Genomic DNA, 6,000 nt, shown 5'->3' on the forward strand with positions numbered 1-6,000 from the left:
TGTTATTTACTCTTTCATGTTCTGTGGGACCTCATTAGAAGGATGAGAGATGAGTTCCAGCAGTGCATGTGTGTTAATAATAGGCCATACAAATGAGATTATAATAAGAGAATCCTGGATGATACATAAGGAATTAGAGCCAGGAGTCCCTATATAAAAGCAGGCATATACTCAGTGAAACTAAGAGCTTGGTAAGTCTTTGTAGGAGAGGATGCACAAAGGTGAGTCGAACTCATCAAGCCCCCTAAAAATTAGTGGTAATCCAAAAAGAGAAGCAAAATCCGGGAGTCCTGAATCTTATTCTCTGAGCTATTGTAGGTTTATTTTCACTCTCTTAGAACTTTGTCCTTGAAATACCTTTTGGGAAAATCTTTTCATTGAAACAGTGTTAATTAACAAAAAAAGTTTGGAGAAAAAACCAGATTTACTGCTTTTGGGTTATGAGACATTAAAAAAATGCACTTTGTCTCCAAAATAGGTTGTCCTGAATCCCCTGTACATATGTGATGCTCAAAGTGTGAAAAGAAGTACCTTTGTCCAGACTGATAATTTTGCATTTTACAGTAGCTATCTCTTTTAAGCTTTCCTGAAGAACCCAGGAATTCCAATAAATTTTTTCATGTGACACATGTACACTTTCATTGTTATTTAAACAGGGGAACTTTCCTTTGGGCTCAGTTTTCAGGGATACACTTTAGCATGGGCATAAATTCAAAACTATGGATCCTCCATAGTAATCTGTGGAGCTTGAGAGTTGCTTAAAAGTAAACATGTATGAAAGAATTTTCTTTGAACAGTGGGGCCATAATGTCTGATATATGTGAAGAATTTCAGAGAACTGCAAAAGTCAAAAGACACTATTAAAAGACATAATAAAAGTGAGGAAAAAGCTGTATCTACTACTACTGCTACTACACAACTTCTTCTTATCTGTGTTTCCAGTGGGTGCCAATCTCCAAAGATAGGTGTACTACACAGCTGCTAGTTCTGGCCAGTGTATTTTTGGTGTCTGTATTGACAGAGAATATAAATATTCCAAAGGATAGAAACGTGTCCTGTGTGATAGGCAATCCAGCGTATCAAACAACTGTGCATTAGAATGGCTGCTGGTACAGTGCTGTAACTTCTGTGGTCTACAAATCCATGACATAGAAACCTTCGAAACAAATGCTAACAGAAAGCTATTTACACAGAGACAAAATTACTGTAACTCGTTTTGAGGTTTTTAGGTGACTTGTACTTTCCTTAACAAATCTCAGTGATTGTCACCCCTAGTAGCTTCCTAGGAAAAACCAGCAAATGTGTATTTTCATCTTTTATGCAGATGATTATTTAGGGATACATTTAAATCTGCACCAAATATACTGTTGATACTAAGTTAAGGCTACAAATATTTTAATTCTATCAAAATGCATTTTAAGAGGAAGATACTTTTAAAGCTTGTGAGCATTTTGTACTGACATTTAACTTTAGTTTCCAGGAGAAAATTGCATAGTAGTCACAACCAGAAACTGGGTGGCAGGCCTGCCAGGCCTGGAGTGAGGATGGAGCAACACAGTCCAGTGTTTTTTAAGGATGGAATCGAAATTGGCTGGGAAAGGCTGTCCAGCCTGGAGGGCTGCAGAAGGGAACACAGCAGGTATGGGACTGGGGCTGGCTGAAAAACTAGGGGAAGGTGGGAACTGTTTGGCATCAGAATCAAGAGGATGCAAGATAGGGATGGGGAGGAAAAAACAGGAAGAAGAGAAAACTGACGCTAAGCAAACACATTGAGTCAAGGAGGTGTGTAGGGAATACGAAATAAGGAAATGGCCACCAGGCTGGGAGCTGGGGCAGGGAATGGGTGTGAACTTGCAGATCTGGAGTGCAAAGGTTGGTTGGAGGTTCCATGAGTTAGAGAAGGGAGATAGATCTGATTGAGAACAGGAAAGGGAAATTGCATCTGGGAGGAGATGAATGAAAGTAGGAGTCAGGTGGAGGCTGGAGATAAATAAAGGTAGTCTTTTATGCTCCTTCCCTCACCAAAATGTCTGAGTAGCTTTTTACATAAAACTAATAGCAACCCCAATTTTCCCTGGGTGATAGGAGGGGACCTTTATCTGTTGAGCTGGAACTAGACTAAGTCATTTGCATGTTTAGTTTGTGCTTTTGAGGGGATAGGAAAGAAATGTTTCTTCTTTGATCAGAGACCCTTTGGAGTTTGGTCACAAACTGTGAATGTCTCTTGTAGTGGAAAGCCTTTTTCAAATGATTCTGAAAGATACCTGCAGTTACTTAAAACCCACCATACTCTGATCATATTCTGGACTCCCTTTTTTTTTTTTTTTAGTCCAGTTAACCTCAAAAAAGGCAAACTTCATCTGCTCTGCTGTGTTTTGTTTGGCTTGTCATCTGTGCTGTTGCAGAAGGAAGCAGCTGCTGCAGTTGTTTGTAGATGTTCCTGCGGTCTGTGATGCTGCTGGGGTTGATCAGGTAGCTCTTTGACCAACTGGGCCAGGGAGCTGACTGGGAGCTATTTGGAAAGGCCCAAAGCAACAATGTGTTCGTTTTGCTTGGTTTGTGTTTTTGTTTCTTTCTTTCTAGTAACATTTTGAAACAGTATTTTCAGCTTGATATAATAGTTGCAACTAATGTATCCTGGTAGGAAAAGTGCCTGCCTTCCTCCGCCCAGACTCTCCCGGGCAAGATGAGAGTTTCCCAACAAGGGAAAACTGAAAGAGATTATTTTGAAAAGTGTCTGCTACTTCGACGGCCCAAATGAGTACAAGCAGTGGAAATCTGCCTCTTTTTGCTGAATGAGGGCTGTCTACCTTCTATGAAAGGTGCTAAAAACAACTTCTGATTTGAATGTTCCTGTTTTCTATTCATTATCATTTGAGTCTTCTTTGGCTCCAATCTGCACCAGCTGTTTTCCACCCTAATCTTCTTTCCTGTAGCAATCTGGCCATGTTTGCAACAGCGGTGGTTACGCTGGGTGAGGATGAAGTACTGCAGTTGTCCTTGGCATGTTATTGCCGGCTAAACCAGTGGAATCTCATTAGGTTAGGTTTCCTCATGGCCGCTTATGGATGCCTTAGGGTGGAAGATGCCTGTGGTCTGCAGAGATAAAGGCCTTCGGAGAGGAGGAGCAAATGCTTATCAGTGCTGCCAGTGAAAAATGAACGTCTGGGGTATTTTTAGAGTTGGGCCAGCTCTTTCTGCGCTGTCCTGTGGGCACTCAAATAGCATTTGTGGTAAAGCTCAAAGGGCCATACCTGTTCCTACAGCCCTGGAAAAGCACGAGTTTAATGGCATTAATCAGCGAGGACGAAACGAGGGTGCAAAACCTGATAATAATGGAATAGTTTTTCCTTCTCCGGGCTTTCGCTGGGCTCCGCTGTGGGCAGTGAGCAGACAATACGCTGTAGTCCTGCCTGCGGTGTTCCTTACGCGTTTGAAACCAGCCAGAGCTGCCAGCGGCAGGGCGGGAGCAGCTCTGCAGCCCTACAGGAGACTCGAGGGCTCGATCGGCCCCTCGGGTTCCCGGAGGAAAGCACTGGTTCGCTGTGGGAGGGGGCAGCGCCGCGGCCGGGACAGCCTCGCCCCGCCCCGCCTGGCGTCATGGAATTCCAGGGCGCTCCCGCCAATGGCGGCGGGGGCACGTCCGGTGCCACCCGCGGCAGCCCCGAAGCGGGGGGGCTCCCGTCCCCGCCGGTGACCTCGGGGCTCGGTCCCTCCCGGCCGCCGGGGACGGCCGCAGCCGGGGAGCGCGGCGGGAGCGGGTCCTCCTGCGGGAGAAGGACGCGGGAACAGCCGGAGAGAGCTGGAAGCGCGGCCGCTTCGTCCGCACCTCCGGAAGCGGGCAGAACTAAAATTGACAGGGACAACCTACGGATTATTAATCTCTGGGCAGCTTCTTGCGGGCAGCTTCATGCGGCTGGGAACTAGTGCTGCCCTCTTTTAACTTTTCCAGGTCCTCATCATGGGATGCGTGTGTTATGTGGGGAATTGATGCCAGTTTCGGTGCCTGGCTTTTAGAGTTTACAGAGCCTTTGCAAATAATCTTATTGTATAATACAGCACAGCTCAGAGTTCCCTTTCTGTCTGTCCAGTAAGGTGCTGTTCTCTCATAAAATTCTATCAATAGATATATCAATCCGCCGAAACTTCTGTAAGTATAAATAAAATCCTTTGTGGTTTCTCTTTCGTGACAGTGACCTCTCATAAACTCACCGTAGGGTCAGAGGTGTATGTGAGGCATGTCTGGTCATCTCTGTGTAGTGCATCCCGTTGTATTTATCTGAGCACTAATGCAGACTATATCTCTTTTAGCAGGGTGTTCTGCCCACGATAACACTCTCTTTCTTGTCAGGTTTGATTAGCCCCAAGTAAATGCTCACATGGCTAAACCATTTGTGCCGCTGGAGGTAGTTTGCATGTCTCCACACAGAACTGCATTGCATCATCATCCATAATAAAGATTTTGCAAATCAAATACGGCTCCTTCTAATGCCTAAATGACAGACAAGATGGTGGCACCAGTTTGTGTGAGCAGAGAATCTGACTCTGGAGTTGAGATGTGCTTAAGACAATTGCCAGTGACTGTTCAGTTGTATTACAGTGCAGGTTACTTCCCCCCAGGGCATTTTGATCCTGACATTAATAGAAAATAAAGAGCAAATTTTCTCATTAAACATCGTGGCAGCTGATATAACTGCTTGGGATATGCTGGTGATGATAGTGCTAAACTTACAGTTGCTTTTCCAACAGCTGTGTTTCAAACTCGAAACCATGGGACCGCACTGATGCAGGAAATGAGGCTCCTCTTCCTTCCCCAACAGCAGATTTTCCTTGTGAACCCTTGTGCCTGCAGTGTGTTTCCAAGTCAGAAGTATCCCCAGCAGTGCCCTCCTGGTACTTGTGTCTCATTTTACAGACGAAGTATGGCCCTTCCACAGTAGATCCTTGCTGGGTGGGCTTACAGGGAGAATTTTTTTTGTTTCGCTTCTATGTAAAGAAAAAATATCACAGAATCACAGGATCAATTAGGTTGGAAAAGACTTCTAAGATCATCGAGTCCAGCCTTGGTCAGAATGCCACTTGACAGCTAGACCACGGCACTAAATTCCATGTCCAGTCTTTCCTTAAACACTTCCGGGGACAGTAACTTCACCACCTCCCTGAGCAGCCTGTTCCAATGTCCAATCATCCTTTCAGTGAAGAAATTCCTCCTAATGTCCAACCTAAACCTCCCCTGGTGTAATCTGAGGCCATTTCCTCTTGTTGTGTCACTGGTTGCATGGGAGAAGAGGCCGACCCCCCACCTGGCTACTCCCTCCTTTCAGGGAGTTGCAGGGAGTCTGAGCCTCCTTTGCTCCAGGCTAAACACCCCTAGCTCCCTCACCAGCTCGCCGTGAGATTTGTGCTCCAGACCCTTCCCCAGCTCCGTTGCCCTTTCCTGGACATGCTCCAGCACTTCCATGTCCTTCTTGCAGTGAGGGGCCCAGGACTGGACACAGCACTCGATGTGCGGCCTCGCCAGTGCCGAGTACAGGGGGAAAATCACTTCCCTAACCCTGCTGTCCGCAAGACAGATTTTTTGGACGATTTTTGTCCAAGCCAAAAAGAACCCACCCAGCAGCCAGTAGGACCAACTCCGGGGGACGAGGATGTCCCTCGTACCTCGGTGAGGGTAAGGGCCAGGCCTATCTGGCTCCCTGCGGGCGGAGCGGGGGGGCGCGAGCTGCCTGCGCGGGGTGTCCTGGGCCGCCGCCGGGCCGCGGGCAGGGGGACAGGGGGATGCGGGGACAGGGGGATGCGGGGACAGGGGGCCGGGGGTACGCGGGGACGGGAAATCCCCTCGCGCGCGCGGCGTGCCTTTTGTGTTTGTACACACGGGGCGGGGCGGGGCCGCGGGCGGGGCCGCGCCTTCCCTCCATTGTGCGCCATTGGCGGGCGGGCGGGCCGGGGCGGGGCGGCGCGCGGGGGGCGGGGCGGCGCGCGGGGCCGGCCCTCCCGAGG

The sequence above is a fragment of the Coloeus monedula genome, assembly GCF_965178545.1.
Source record: "Coloeus monedula genome assembly, chromosome: 2".
Classification (NCBI taxonomy): Eukaryota; Metazoa; Chordata; class Aves; order Passeriformes; family Corvidae; genus Coloeus; species Coloeus monedula.